Source organism: Pseudophryne corroboree, chromosome 3, assembly GCF_028390025.1.
Source record: "Pseudophryne corroboree isolate aPseCor3 chromosome 3, aPseCor3.hap2, whole genome shotgun sequence".
In the NCBI taxonomy this organism is placed as follows: Eukaryota; Metazoa; Chordata; class Amphibia; order Anura; family Myobatrachidae; genus Pseudophryne; species Pseudophryne corroboree.
Window position 1 is genome coordinate 668254693 of NC_086446.1, and position 16865 is coordinate 668271557.

At 46.2% G+C, this 16865-nt stretch overlaps 1 pseudogene; it reads right to left on the minus strand.

Moving 5' to 3' along the window:
• LOC135058154 (olfactory receptor 5AR1-like) overlaps positions 1-12017 on the minus strand; it is a 377933-nt pseudogene extending 365916 nt beyond the window's left edge.
• Between the last annotated feature and the right edge of the window lie 4848 nt (positions 12018-16865).

Genomic DNA, 16865 nt, shown 5'->3' on the forward strand with positions numbered 1-16865 from the left:
CCGGCAGCTCATTTGAGGTACCCATTACTGGAGCTGCAGAGACCAGACTTCAGGAGCATTGAGGGGCAGGAGAGGTGCTGTGCTGCACTGTGCTGCACTCTCTTCCCCTCACACAGCACAAACAGACAACGGTGTGCAGGGGGCACTATATATCTGGCACTGTGGGGGCATTGTATATCTGGCACTGTGGGGGTAATGTATATCTGGCACTGTGGGGGCATTGTATATCTGGCACTGTGGGGGCAATGTATATCTGGCACAGTGGGGCAATGTATATCTGGCACAGGGGAGCAATGTGTATCTGGCACTATTAGAGTCATATGTGTATCTAGACCCCATATGTGTATCACACCCCCATTTTCATTGGCCATGCTCCATGTGGCATTTGGCCACGTCCTTGTGGCATAAATAAATAAGAATTTACTTACCGATAATTCTATTTCTCATAGTCCGTAGTGGATGCTTGGGACTCCGAAAGGACCATGGGGATAGCGGCTCCGCAGGAGACTGGGCACAAAGTAAAAGCTTTAGGACTAGCTGGTGTGCACTGGCTCCTCCCCCTATGACCCTCCTCCAAGCCTCAGTTAGGATACTGTGCCCGGACGAGCGTACACAATAAGGAAGGATTTTGAATCCCGGGTAAGACTCATTACCAGCCACACCAATCACACCGTACAACTTGTGATCTGAACCCAGTTAACAGCATGATAACAGAAGGAGCCTCTGAAAAGATGGCTCACAACAACAATAACCCGATTTTTGTAACAATAACTATGTACAAGTAATGCAGACAATCCGCACTTGGGATGGGCGCCCAGCATCCACTACGGACTATGAGAAATAGAATTATCGGTAAGTAAATTCTTATTTTCTCTAACGTCCTAGTGGATGCTGGGGACTCCGAAAGGACCATGGGGATTATACCAAAGCTCCCAAACGGGCGGGAGAGTGCGGATGACTCTGCAGCACCGAATGAGAGAACTCCAGGTCCTCCTCAGCCAGGGTATCAAATTTGTAGAATTTAGCAAACGTGTTTGCCCCTGACCAAGTAGCTGCTCGGCAAAGTTGTAAAGCCGAGACCCCTCGGGCAGCCGCCCAAGATGAGCCCACTTTCCGTGTGGAATGGGCTTTTATAGATTTTGGCTGTGGCAGGCCTGCCACAGAATGTGCAAGCTGAATTGTACTACAAATCCAACGAGCAATCGTCTGCTTAGAAGCAGGAGCACCCAGCTTGTTGGGTGCATACAGGATAAACAGCGAGTCAGATTTTCTGACTCCATCCGTCCTGGAAACATATATTTTCAGGGCCCTGACTACGTCCAGCAACTTGGAATCCTCCAAGTCCCTAGTAGCCGCAGGCACCACGATAGGTTGGTTTAAGTGAAATGCTGAAACCACCTTAGGGAGAAATTGAGGACGAGTCCTCAATTCTGCCCTGTCCGTATGAAAAATTAGGTAAGGGCTTTTATAGGATAAAGCCGCCAATTCTGATACACGCCTGGCTGAAGCCAGGGCTAACAGCATTACCACTTTCCAAGTGAGATACTTCAAGTCCACAGTGGTGAGTGGTTCAAACCAATGTGACTTTAGGAATCCCAACACTACATTGAGATCCCAAGGTGCCACTGGAGGCACAAAAGGAGGCTGTATATGCAGTACTCCCTTGACAAACGTCTGAACTTCAGGTACAGAAGCTAGTTCTTTTTGGAAGAATATCGACAGGGCCGAAATTTGAACCTTAATGGACCCTAATTTGAGGCCCATAGACAGTCCTGTTTGCAGGAAATGCAGGAATCGACCCAGTTGAAATTCCTCCGTAGGGGCCTTCCTGGCCTCGCACCACGCAACATATTTACGCCAAATACTGTGATAATGTTGTACGGTTACATCCTTCCTGGCTTTGATCAGGGTAGGGATGACTTCATCCGGAATGCCTTTTTCCTTCAGGATCCGGCGTTCAACCGCCATGCCGTCAAACGCAGCCGCGGTAAGTCTTGGAACAGACATGGTCCCTGCTGGAGCAGGTCCTGTCTTAGAGGTAGAGGCCACGGGTCTTCCGTGAGCATCTCTTGAATTTCCGGGTACCAAGTCCTTCTTGGCCAATCCGGAGCCACGAGTATAGTCTTTACTCCTCTCCTTCTTATGATTCTCAGTACTTTTGGTATGAGAGGAAGAGGAGGGACCACATACACTGACCGGTACACCCACGGTGTTACCAGAGCGTCCACAGCTATTGCCTGAGGGTCCCTTGACCTGGAACAATATCTGTCCAGTTTTTTGTTGAGGCGAGACGCCATCATGTCCACCTTTGGTTTTTCCCAACGGTTTACAATCATGTGGAAGACTTCCGGGTGAAGTCCCCACTCCCCCGGGTGAAGATCGTGTCTGCTGAGGAAGTCTGCTTCCCAGTTGTCCACTCCCGGAATGAACACTGCTGACAGTGCTATCACATGATTTTCCGCCCAGCGAAGAATCCTTGCCACTTCCATCATTGCCCTCCTGCTTCTTGTGCCGCCCTGTCTGTTTACGTGGGCGACTGCCGTGATGTTGTCCGACTGGATCAATACTGGCTGACCCTGAAGCAGAGGCCTTGCCTGACTTAGGGCATTGTAAATGGCCCTTAGTTCCAGGATATTTATGTGAAGTGACGTTTCCATGCTTGACCACAAGCCCTGGAAATTTTTTTTTTTTTTTCCTGTGTGACTGCTCCCCAGCCTCTCAGGCTGGCATCCGTGGTCACCAGGACCCAATCCTGAATGCCGAATCTGCGGCCCTCTAGGAGATGAGCACTCTGTAACCACCACAGGAGAGACACCCTTGTCCTTGGAGACAGGGTTATCCGCCGATGCATTTGAAGATGCGATCCGGACCATTTGTCTAGCAGATCCAACTGAAAAGTTCTTGCGTGGAATCTGCCGAATGGAATCGCTTCGTAAGAAGCCACCATCTTTCCCTGGACCCTTGTGCACTGATGCACTGACACCTGGCCTGGTCTTAGGAGTTTCCTGACTAGGTCGGATAACTCCCTGGCTTTCTCTTCCGGGAGAAACACCTTTTTCTGTACTGTGTCCAGAATCATCCCTAGGAACAGCAGACGTGTCGTCGGAATCAGCTGCGATTTTGGAATATTTAGAATCCATCCGTGCTGTCGTAGTACTATTTGCGATAGTGCTACTCCGACCTCTAACTGTTCTCTGGACCGTGCCCTTATCAGGAGATCGTCCAAGTAAGGGATAATTAAGACGCCTTTTCTTCGAAGAAGAATCATCATTTCGGCCATTACCTTGGTAAAGACCCGGGGTGCCGTGGACAATCCAAACGGCAGCGTCTGAAACTGATAGTGACAGTTCTGTACCACAAACCTGAGGTACCCTTGGTGAGAAGGGCAAATTGGGACATGGAGGTAAGCATCCTTGATGTCCAGAGACACCATGTAGTCCCCTTCTTCCAGGTTCGCTATCACTGCTCTGAGTGACTCCATCTTGAACTTGAACCTTTTTATGTAAGTGTTCAAGGTTTTCAGATTTAAAATGGGTCTCACCGAGCCGTCCGGCTTCGGTACCACAAACAGCGTGGAGTAATACCCCTTTCCCTGTTGTAGGAGGGGTACCTTGATTATCACTTGCTGGGAATACAGCTTGTGAATGGCTTCCAATACCGCCTCCCTGTCGGGGGTAGACGTTGGTAAAGCAGACTTCAAGAACCGGCGAGGGGGAGACGTCTCGAATTCCAATTTGTACCCCTGAGATACTACCTGCAGGATCCAGGGGTCCACTTGCGAGTGAGCCCACTGCGCGCTGAAATTCTTGAGACGGGCCCCCACCGTGCCTGAGTCCGCTTGTAAGGCCCCAGCGTCATGCTGAGGACTTGGCAGAAGCGGGGGAGGGCTTCTGGTCGTGGGAAGAAGCTGTCTGTTGTAGTCTTTTTCCCCTTCCTCTGCCCCGGGGCAGATATGAGTGGCCTTTTGCCCGCTTGCCCTTATGGGGACGAAAGGACTGAGCCTGAAAAGGCGGTATCTTTTTCTGCTGCGAGGTGACTTGGGGTAAAAAGGTGGATTTCCCAGCCGTTGCCGTGGCCACCAGGTCCGATAGACCGCCCCCAAATAACTCCTCCCCTTTATACGGCAATACTTCCATATGCCGTTTGGAATCCGCATCCCCTGACCACTGTCGCGTCCATAATCCTCTTCTGGCAGAAATGGACATCGCACTTACTCTTGATGCCAGAGTGCAAATGTCTCTCTGTGCATCTCGCATATATAGGAATGCATCCTTTAAATGCTCTATAGTCAATAATATATTGTCCCTGTCCAGGGTATCAATATTTTCAGTCAGGGAATCCGACCAAGCCACCCCAGCACTGCACATCCAGGCTGAGGCGATTGCTGGTCGCAGTATAACACCAGTATGTGTGTATATACTTTTAAGGATATTTTCCAGCCTCCTATCTGCTGGCTCCTTAAGGGCGGCCGTTTCTGGAGACGGTAACGCCACTTGTTTTGATAAGCGTGTGAGCGCCTTATCCACCCTAGGGGGTGTTTCCCAACGAGCCCTAACCTCTGGTGGGAAGGGATATAGTGCCAATAATTTTTTAGAAATTAGCAGTTTTCTGTCGGGGGTAACCCACGCTTCATCACACACTTCATTCAATTCATCTGATTCAGGAAAAACTACGGGTAGTTTTTTCACACCCCACATAATACCCCTTTTTGTGGTACTTGCAGTATCAGAGATGTGCAAAACCTCCTTCATTGCCGTGATCATGTAACGTGTGGCCCTACTGGAAAATACGTTTGTTTCTTCACCGTCGACACTGGAGTCAGTGTCTGTGTCTGGGTCCGTGTCGACCCACTGAGGTAACGGGCGTTTAATAGCCCCTGACGGTGTTTGAGACGCCTGGACAGGCACTAACTGAGCTGCCGGCTGTCTCATGTCGTCAACAGTTTTCTGTAACGTGCCGACACTGTCACGTAATTCCTTAATTACGGCCATCCATTCAGGTGTCGACTCCCTAGGGGGTGACATCACCATTATAGGCAATTGCTCCGCCTCCACATCATTTTCCTCCTCATACATGTCGACACACACGTACCGACACCCAGCACACACACAGGGAATGCTCTGATAGAGGACAGGACCCACTTAGCCCTTTGGGGAGACAGAGGGAGAGTTTGCCAGCACACACCAGAGCGCTATATATGTATAGGGACAACCTTACAATAAGTGTCTATCCCTTATAGCTGCTTATATCTGTTATTTTGCCAAATAAGTGCCCCCCTCTCTTTTTTACCCTGTTTCTGTAGTTGCAGGATGCAGGGGAGATTCTGGGAGCCTTCCTACCAGCGGAGCTGTGTGGGAAAAATGGCGCTGTGTGCTGAGGAGATAGGCCCCGCCCCCTTCACGGCGGGCTCTTCTCCCGCTTTTTTCTGGAAAACTGGCAGGGGTTAAAATACATCCATATAGCCCAGGAGCTATATGTGATGTATTTTTCGCCAACTAAGGTAAATTCATTGCTTCCCAGGACGCCCCCCCCCCAGCGTCCTGCACCCTCAGTGACCGGAGTGTGAAGTGTGCTGAGAGCAATGGCGCACAGCTGCAGTGCTGTGCGCTACCTTATGAAGACAGGAAAGTCTTCTGCCGCCGATTTATGGACCTCTTCTTGCTTCAGCATCTGTAAGGGGGCCGGCGGCGCGGCTCCGGGACCCATCCATGGCTGGGCCTGTGATCGTCCCTCTGGAGCTAATGTCCAGTAGCCTAAGAAACCCAATCCACTCTGCATGCAGGTGAGTTCGTTTCTCTCCCCTAAGTCCCTCGATGCAGTGAGCCTGTTGCCAGCAGGTCTCACTGAAAATAAAAAACCTATTTAAACTTTTACTCTAAGCAGCTCAGGAGAGCCACCTAGATTGCACCCTTCTCGTTCGGGCACAAAATCTAACTGGGGCTTGGAGGAGGGTCATAGGGGGAGGAGCCAGTGCACACCAGCTAGTCCTAAAGCTTTTACTTTGTGCCCAGTCTCCTGCGGAGCCGCTATCCCCATGGTCCTTTCGGAGTCCCCAGCATCCACTAGGACGTTAGAGAAATATTTTTTTTCTACTTGTACCACTGGATACAGCACAGTAGTACAGTATGCCCCAGTAACAGAGGCAAATTTAGACTGCATGGGGCCCTAAACAAGACACCTGGGACCCTCCTTTCTCAAACAATCCATAGCACTACTGTATATGAGCCTAATTCATGATTGCATGCTGCACAAGTGAGCGATTATTGGCAGACTGCGTATGCACAGCGATTGCACTGTGTCAAGGTGTCTTTGCAATCCTGCTTGCAGTGAGGTCTGTGTGTGTGTGTGTCGATATCTACAGCTATTACTATTTCATAATACAGTTCAATTGTAAAGCACCCCTGAGTCAGTGTATGTGGGGGAGTATTAAGACAGGGCTGTGAGTGCAGAGATGGTGGGTATTAGTCAGGGCTGTTAGTGCGAGCGCAGAGAGCTCACAAGGGGCTTGTTGCGTTCTCCACCCACCGGAATTCTGCCACTGGGATCCAGCGGTCGGGATGCCGACTGCTGGGATACCTGGCACCGGTAACCCGATACACACCCACATGTGTGGGTGTGTATGTATGTGTGTATGTGTCTATATACAAGTCCTCTGGAGTGCCGCCTGGTTTTTCATGAATTGAGAGTGGAAGGATGCATACCCCTCTCTAGAAGACCACCAGTTTGTATATGCTTTGCAAGGAAGGCACCGGGGCAGCTGTTTAATGTGAAGGGAGTGCCGACCATACCAGTTCTCTCTCTCTCTCTCTCTCTGTATATATATATATATATATATATATATATATACATATACACACACACTCATATGACCCAGAGCCTACAATTTCAATTTAAGTGACAGCAAAAGGGAAAAAAATGTAGTGCAGCCAGCCTTACTTACAGGAGAGGGAGAGCTGGTTCCTCTATCTCCTCCAAGCTGCATACAGCCACCCTACGCTGGAATCACAGGCCCTCCTTCTTCTTCCCTGCATGCTGCATGCTCAGCCAATGACTGAGCCGCAGGCTACTCCTGTTCACAAACTAAAGGATAGCTGAGCCATCGCTCAGCTGCCCTGTCCTGCGATGAGGAGGCGCAGGTGCAGCGGCTGCGAAGTGGGGAGCTGGGAGCACTACTACAGATTGCATGGTTAGAAATCCGATCTGTGATGGATCTGGCATGCGGAAGGTAGGGTGGCTGGTGCTGCTGGGGGGAATGATATGTTCTGCGGCTGCAACATGGAGGTAGTTTCGGAGGCATGTTGGGCACAGCAGGGGATAGGGAGTAGTTATACTGTTTGCAGCTGCAGCAGCTCCAGCACGGGGGTACTCTGTATTCTCAGGGTGGGTGGGTGGCATTGGTGATCAGTAGGAGATTTAAAGCTAGATTATTTGGCCCTGCGCAGGGCCCCTGGGACCTGCCGGGCCCTAGGTGGCTACCTTTGTTGCCAAGTGGTAAATCCGCCACTACCCAGTAATAAGTGAACAGCTATGGCTTGTGAGTCTGAGACTAACACAGGAAAGTAGGCGTGCATCTTATACACAGCCCCTACATCAGAGTAAAATGCAGCTGACGTAAGTGTGCACTAGATGTAAATGGCGACAAGTCACAGCCGCGGCAACTTTTATTGAGACCAAGTCCTGTGAGAATCCAACGTGGGAGGATGATGTTTGGGCCTTCTTTTGGATTCCGAAAATGGCACGGAGATCAGAGCCGGAACTCGGTTCTACTCAGAATCGGTACAGTATGTTCAGGTGGGTACGATTTCCAAGAAACTGAACTCGATTAACTCTATTAGTAATAAGGGTGGTACTCAGTCAGCCACAATAGTGCTGTGGCTGTAAAAAAAAGGGGGGTGTTCACTTTTTTTCTCACTACTTTTCAATTATCTTGCATGACCCCCCCTCCCCATTTTTCATGTGGAAATACATAGGTCCCACGACAAGCTGCTGACCTACAGTATGTACTCTAATGGCACCTACTGCGGAATAAGCGGGCACTTTTTACAGATTTGGATTTGCCTGTTTTAGGCAGGTGAACTAAACCTCCGATAAGTGCTGGAGATAGGGGCTAACTGAATAGCCCCGGAGCAATAATTATTGGCTGGAATTTACCACCACTAATTGAATACACCCCTTTAGTTGTAACAATGTGATTGTGTGATATTATTTTTTTGGGTTAAAGTGAGCCGGAACGGGGCAGAACTGCGTTCCGTCAGTTCCACTTCTCCTCCAGCTCACATCACCCGATGTGTGCCCGGTGCCACAGGGAGATGCTGGGCGCACAATAAGATTGTGTTATCAGCGGGCGCCCGACTCTCTCTCCACAGCGGAAGTCAGCAGCAGGAGCTCACTACTGAGCTCTGGCTTCTGACTCCGGTTCTGTCAGTGTGCGCTATGGGAGAGATGTCATGATGTCTCTCCCATAGTGCCGAGGAGCAGACGCCAGGAAGACTGTAGTGGTCAGACGCAGGAGTGGGGCTTGGTGAGTATGGTGTGTTTTTTTGGGTTTTATTTATGTGCGAGTGCTTCTACTGGGGGCAAACTACAAGGGGGAAAACTTCAGGGGGCAAGCTACTGGGGGCAAACTACAAGGGAGCTAACTACTGGGGGCAAACTACAGGGGGCATTACTACTGGGGGCAGAAATACAGGGGCATTACTACTTGGGGGTATTACTACTGAGGGAAAACTATAAGGGGCAAACTAGAGGGGGGCTAAACTACTGGGGGCATAACTACAGGGGCTAAACTACTGGGGCCTTACTACTTGGGGGCTAAACTACAAGGGGGGAAACTACAGTGGGGCATTACTGCAAGGGGGGCTAAACTACTGGGGGCATAACTACAGGGGCTAAGTTACTGGGGGTATTACTATTTGGGGTCTAAACTACAAGGGGGAAAACTACAGTGGGCATTACTACTGCGGGCATTACTACTTGGGCTAAACTACAAGGGGGTAAACTACAGGGGGGCATTAATACTGGGAGCTAAACTACTGGCATAACTACAGGGGCTAAACTACTGGGGGCATTACTACTTGGGGGCTAAACTACTGGGGGCATTACAAATGGGGGCTAACTACTGGAGGCAAACTACATGGGGGCTAAACTACAGGGGCTAAACTACTGAGGGCATTACTACTGGGGGGCTAAACTACTGGGTGCATAACTGCAGGGGCTAAACTACAGGGGGCATTACCACTGGGGGCTAAACTACATGGGGCAAACTACATGAGGGCTAAACTACAGGGGCTAAGCTACTGGGGGCATTACCACTAGGAGGGTAAACTAAAGGGGGGATAAACTACTGGGGGCATAACTACAGGGGCTAAATGACTGATGGCATTACTACAGGCAACATTACTACTGGGGGCAATGCTACACTAAGGCATTACCATTAAGGGCATTACTAATGGGAGCACTACTAATGAGGGCATTGTAAAGGGGGCACTTCATAAGGGGCATCTCTCCTGGGGACATAAGGGGCACTACTACTGGGGGCACTGCATAAGGGGCATCACTCCTGGGGACATAAGGGGCACTACTACTGGGGGCACTGCATAAGGGGCACCACTACTATGGGCTCTTTACAAGGGGCACTACCACTGTGGGCACTACCAGTAAAGTGGACAGTGCATAAGGAGCACTACTACTGTGGGCATTGTATAAGGGGCACTACTGCTGTGGGCGTTATGTGTAATAGGGGTGCTACTACTGTGGGCATTATTACTGTTGTTTGACCATGCCCCTTTTGAGACCACGCCCCCTTTTGGTGCGCGAGTCATGGGCGCAATAGCTTTATTACATGGACGCCGGGGAGGAGTTCCACCACTTCTCTAGGACCACTTTAAGCACTTATTATTATTATTATTATTATTATTATTATTATTATTATTATGTTAAATTGATTATATCCCACCAAGTAGTCTCTATTGCAAATATTTTTCAGGGCACAAATGGAATTAATGTCAACAGTAATTTAGACTATAATAATTTAAAAAAATCTAATGATAAATTTACAGCCAGTAAAGGTCTAACTGATCATCCTATGCACATAGAATTATTGCCACAAGCAAGGTGTAATTATTTTAAATACTTTTTTCTACATATAATATTTTATTGGTTGAAAATTTTACATGCAGCACAAGACTACTGTACTATAGATGCTTCGATATTGCTATTAAGCCTCATAACTAATACACTCGGAAAAGTCAAAAATAGTTTTGAGTTGATGAAACTTGTTCTCTCCAAATTAAAATAGAAACTTTTATCAAGCTTTGTAGAGTCCCTGAGGGACAAAACACTTCTCATCTCATGCTATAAGAGTGGAAACCACAGTTACTGTTCATACACTGTGACCAAGCCAGCACTTCTCCACACTTGATAACAGAGATAAAACAGATTAGATAGTAGTACACTTTGATAGGTAAGTAATAGTATATGGAAATAAAGAAAGAATGTTTAATTTGTATCTGCACAGGTTAAGTTAATTTGGTACATGGAGAGTATACTATAAGTTATATTGCTTTCTTTTTTTACTTTTAAGAAAGCAAAACTTCCAAATATTGCAACCAGGGCTGGATTAAGCCTTGGGGATGCCCGGGGCACTTAAGACAAGGGGGCTCCCGCTGTAAGGCTGGGAAGTGTATTTTAGATTGTGCATACCCCCAACTTGACCCATTCCAGGATCAACAAAATGCTTTCTATCTGGACTTCCCTCTTAATATATTATTGGTGTCATCTGTGTTAAACTATTTAATAGATAAGAAAGGTATTTCAACACAGGTGATTGCAGTCATAACTTAAGTAGGTATGTTATCCCTCCAGGACTGGATCATGTTAGGATGTATGGATTGTGTATATTAAATTTAACCCACTGGGGTATATTAGATTTAAACTAATAGTTTAACAATGCCTGGTTACTGTTTATATCTCCACCTAATTGAATGACAACTATTTTATACAACCTTAGAATACACATTGAAAACAAATCTATAATGTATCCTGTCACATGCAAGAATAGCAGCAGCAGCCTCTGTACTACTTACACACTGGTACAGGACTACTCTGTATGTGTGTATCTCTATCTAGACCTTCATTAGATAACAGATTACACAGGACTCGGACACCCAGTCAGGGAAGAGGAGAAGCTGGGATCCCTGTGTCACTCACAGCTCTCTCCACCCTCCTATCTCTCCTCTGTTCGGAAAGTTCAGCCGGTAGCTCATAAAACCTGATACTCTGCCTGCAATGCATGCTGCCCAGCTCGCATTCTGGCTATCTGGTTCTGCTACTGCATAAGATGGAAAGCTAGCAATGTTGGTGTGCTCTTGCTGGGGGGCCCCTAACAAATGGGGGGCCAGGGTAAAATATGCCCTGCGACACCCCCCCTTAATCTTGCTATGATTGCAACTTACTATTCTTTGTTAATTCCATGTTTGTTCTTTGTTAAAGCATATATGTAGAATGACAATCATACAGAGCACTGTTTCTCAAACTCTTGCCCAAATGTATTAAGCCTTAAAAAGTAATAAAGCGGAGGCTGATAAAGAGTGATAAAGTACCAGCCAATCAGCTTCCTAACTGCCATGTAATATGATGTGTTTGAGAAATAACAGTTAGGAGCTGGTTGGCTGGTGATTTATCACTCTTTCTCAACCTTTATCACTTTTTGGGACTCTGACTCCAGAACCTCTGACAGGTCATGTTTTTAATACCACCTGTAGATCTGTACACTGTGACAGTTAGTAATGAATAAACTTGTGCAGCAGCTAAGAAATGGTCTGGGAAATGTAAACAGTTAGGGACTCAGGGGGTGGATATATAATTGGGTGCCCTTCCATAGATATTTATCTGGACCCGCTATAAAGCATTGTGAAGCTGGTCCAGATATATTATTATTTGTTTTGATGAAGAGAGAAAGTGTTATTGACCTGTCTGGTGAATTCCCCTTTGTCGGCTGTCTGTTCAGCGTGTTATGTCACACTACAAATAAAACTTTATTAGCAAATTACAAAGACAAGAACATTGAGAAGACTGCTGCAGCGCCAGTCTGAGCTGTAAAAATGTATGCATGTAGAATTTAAAATGGTCAGAGCCACTGACCATTCATATATTTACCTGCACATCGGCACACTGTTTTGAAGATAGGAGTGCCAATAATGAATGTGGTACATAGGTATGAGTCCTGTCATTATGCACACAACACCACAATAATACATGAAGGAAAATGGTAAGTGCAGTAAATAACAGATGCAATTACCAGTAACCTCCCTAAACATGATCATACATCCCCCTAACACATGATTATACATCAACCCCTCTAAGCACTAAAAGGAATATTTGGTACAGTAAGCAATGGATTTTTAAATCCATCGATTTTTACAGATTTTGCCAACCAGATTTCAAAGGGTAATAATACTGTAATGTGACGGGAGATCGTGGGGCACAATTAAATTGTTTGCTTTTTCACTCTGGTCATACCCAGAGAGGTTGGGTTTAGCCGCGTAAAGTGCCATCTGCTACCTACAGGAGGAACAAAGAATTTAATTCCCCCCATAGTGTGTTATCACCAAATAATATCTTGCTTGCACTTGGGGCCTAATTCAGTAAGTGATGCATCAGCCATGCGATCGCATATTGCCATTTTTAGGCAAAGTGTGCATGCGCAGGTCGCGATGTTTGTGGGGCGGTCAAGGATGGCAACACAGCATTACTGGGGCGGCAACTCGGTGTTGCAGGCACCATTTCAGCAGGTTCGGGGCGGTCATATGATGTCACACACTGTGATGAGGAAACTGACAGCGGCCCGACTGTACAGCCAGAGGATTTCCCTTAAACAGCTATGTGATCTCAATTAAATTTAGAGATGTGCGGCTGGGAACTTTTCGTGTTTTGTGTTTTGATTTTTGTTCTAATTCCACATTCGTGTTTTAGTTTTGGCTTGGTTTTGCCAAAACCACCCTTTCGTGTTTTGGTTTTGGTTTTGGATCTGGATAATTTTTGGGAAAAAACATAAAAACAGCTAAAATCACAGAAATTGGGGGTAATTTTGCTCCTACGGTGTTATTAACCTCAATAAAATTCATTTCCACTCATAGTCTATTCTAAACACCTCACACCTCACAATATTGTTTTTAGGCCTAAAAGTAGCACCGAGGTGGCTGTATGACCAAGCTAAGTGACACAAGTGTGTGGCACAAACACCTGGCCCATCTAGGAGTGGCACTGCAGTGTCAGACAGGATGGCACTTTTCAAAAACTAGGCCCCAAACAGCACCTCATGCAAATATGTAGAAGAGGTGCAATGAGGTAGTTGTATGACTAAGCCAAGCAACACAAACAGTTGGCCCATCTAGGAGTGGCACTGCAGTGGCAGACAGGAGGGCAGATATCAAAAAAAGGCCCCAAACAGCACATGATGCAAAGAAGAAAAAAATGTGCACCGAGGTTGTTGTATGACTAAGCTAAGTGACACAACCACCTGGCCCATCTAGTAGTGTCACGCAGTGGGTGAATGTCGAGAGTGGGCCGCAATTGTTCTGTCCACTGACAGCATCTCCAACACGCACCGGTCATTTAAAAAAAAATCTGCAATTGGTGGACTTATATGGCAGTACCCCAGGACTAATACAGCAGTACTGATGGACTCATACGACACTGTCAGACAGGATGGCACATTTTAAAATCTAGGCCCCAAACAGCACCTCATGCAAAGATGATGAAGAGGTGCAATGAGGTAGCTGTATGACTAAGCCAAGCAACACAAACAATTACAACTGAAATTATACATCCAAATCACTGGAATTATACATCCAAATCACTGGAATTAATTGGCAAAATCACTGTAATTAATAATTATACGTCCAAATCACTGGAATTATACTGCACACTCACTGTAATTATACGTCCAAATCACTGAAATTAATTGGCAAAATCACTGTACTTAATAATTATACGTCCAAATCCCTGGAATTAAATGGCAAAATCTTGGTATCGCCTGCTTAGTGAAGTGGAATCTAGACGGGATTTGGAACCGGGGACACAATATCTCCATCAATTTTCTAAATCCCACTGCACTAATGGCGGATACTGGACACACGTCTAACACCAACATAATTGTCAAGGCCTCAGTTATGAGGGCTTCCATCATCATGTGAAGCTGAACCACTAGTCATGAACATAGGCCAGGACCTCAGCCGTTCCTTGCCACTCTGTGTCGCAAATGGCATATTGGCAAGTTTACGTTTTTCCTCAGACCATTTCAATTTCTTTTTTGGGGTCTTTTTACTGAACTTTGGCTTTTTGGATTTTCCATGCCCTCTACTATCACAATGGGCATCGGCCGTGGCAGATGACGTTGATGGCATGTCATCATCTATGTCATGGCTAGTGGCAGCAGCTTCAGCACTAGGAGGAGGTGGTTCTTGAACTTTCCCTATTTTATCCTCCAAATGTTTGTTCTCCATTATTTTTCTGGAGTTATATAACACAATATGCGGCACAGGAGAGCATATCACTACACCTCACAGGGCAAAGCCTGTAAAAATTATTTGGATTAAATATTAATAACCCCTTTATTTGGAGTAAATAATATACAGGACAGCACCACTGAACTTATATGGCAGCACCACTGGACTGGATTTATACAGAATTATATGGATTTATATGGAATTATACGGCAGGATAACTGGAATTATACAGCAGTATCACAGGAATTATACGGCAATATCACAGGAATTATACGCCAGTATCACGGGAATTATACGCCAGTATTCCGAGAATCATATGGCAATATCACAGGAATTATACGCCAATATCACAGGAATTATATGGCAATATCACAGGAATTATACGCCAGTATCACGGGAATTATATGCCAGTATTCCAAGAATTATACGGCAATGTCACAAGAATTATACGCCAGTACACGGGAATTATACGGCAATATCACGGGAAATATATGCTGTTATCATGGGAATTATACGGCAGTAACACTGGATATATGGCAGCAGAGGACACCACCACTGTGACTGATGCTGCACAAGACACTGACTACACTGGACTTGACAGCACAACACAGCACCACTTTATGCAGCTACACTGGATATATGTCAGCAGAGGACACCAACACTGTGACTGATGCAGCACAATACACTGACTATACTGGACTGGACAGCACAACACAGCACCACTTTATACAGCTACACTGGATATATGGCAGCAGAGGACACCAACACTGTAACTGGCTGGACTGATGCAGCACAATACACTCACTACACCGGACTGGACTGAGCAGCACAACACGGCACAAGACTCGCCATCCCACTTTCCTGCCCCCACACAGACACAGAACACTGAGGACACGTCCTCTCAATACACTCTCCGAGACTGGAGTGAAAATGGCCGAGACGCGCGGCTCCTTATATGGAATCAAAAACCCGCAAGAATCCTACAGCAGGATGATGATGTGTTGCCGCGTTCGGGTTTCCGAGTCAGGCGGGAAAATCCGAGCCTGACTCGGATCTGGGCTAGAGACATGAAGTTCGGTAGGGTTCGGTTCTCTCAGAACATATGGATTGACGCACCATGGTCAGTCTTCACTAAATTGCCTCCATACAGGCAACAACCAGGAGTAACGATACACCGTGAGAAGCTCTAATGAGTAAACCATTGTAGTATCTCTCGGCCACTGCATCAACTATCCAGAAGCACTGCCAGCAATATCTACAAAAAGGACATCCAGACAGGTAATCGGGATGACACATTTTGTTTAACCTACTTCACTGCTCAATAAGCAAAAAAGCCTCTGGATGATCCACTTGGACCCAATTACATAATCAGACTTTGAACAATCTGCATAGAATGGTGTTTGAACACAATTTTTGTATAGTGTTTAGTTTGAATACTGAAATGTATTTTGTATGGAACCGCACTAGTCAGACAATTTTACTAAAGTACCAAAATGATTGTTATGATGAAATACCAATATACATACAGTTATCAAGTAAATCTTAAACTGCTAATGATTGGCGGTGCTCCCAGGAATTTTGTAGGTTAGACTACAAGTGGAGAAAACAGGAGAAAAAGACAAAAAAACCTTGTTTGGGAGCACTCATTTGTTATAATAGAAATAATGTGTGTAATGAAGAATATTAAAACTTAACCTTTAATTAATCCTTGAATAGAAAAACTATGGAAAATAGATTGAGACTCGTGTCTAGTGTTGTATATTTGTGTGTGAATCTTGTTTGACCTTTTTAACAAATGAGGTACAAGATGATTGTTTTCTCCAATTGTAGTTTGTATGCTGACCAGCATTGTGAATGGATACGTCAGTAAGGGAGGCAGTCAGTTTACTGGTTGTTAGGATCCTGGCTTTCAAGAGACCGATGCCAGAATCCTGACACCCAGTGAAATACCAGCGGTCGGAATCCTGACCACCAGCCGAAATCCCCATGAGGGGGAATATAATCCTGTGTCGACCAAAGGTTGCCACTGGGCCAGAAGCATGGCGAGCGCAGCATGACCGCGAGGGCACATGCTGCGCTCATTGTCGATATTCTAGCTGTCAGGATCCAGGCATCGGCCCCATCAGTAAATTTTCCAAAAGCAACATACCTGTAGCTTGACTGGTTTTTCACCACCCACACATCACACATCTACTCATTGGCCACCTAGATACAGTATAGTGACTGAGCACTGCACTTCCCTCAACATTATTATTATTATTATTATTATTATTATTATTACTACCTTTTATTTATATCCACATATTAGTATGTAAATTAAGAATTTTTTATTCTTCATGGGTTTCTTTTAGTCTCGAA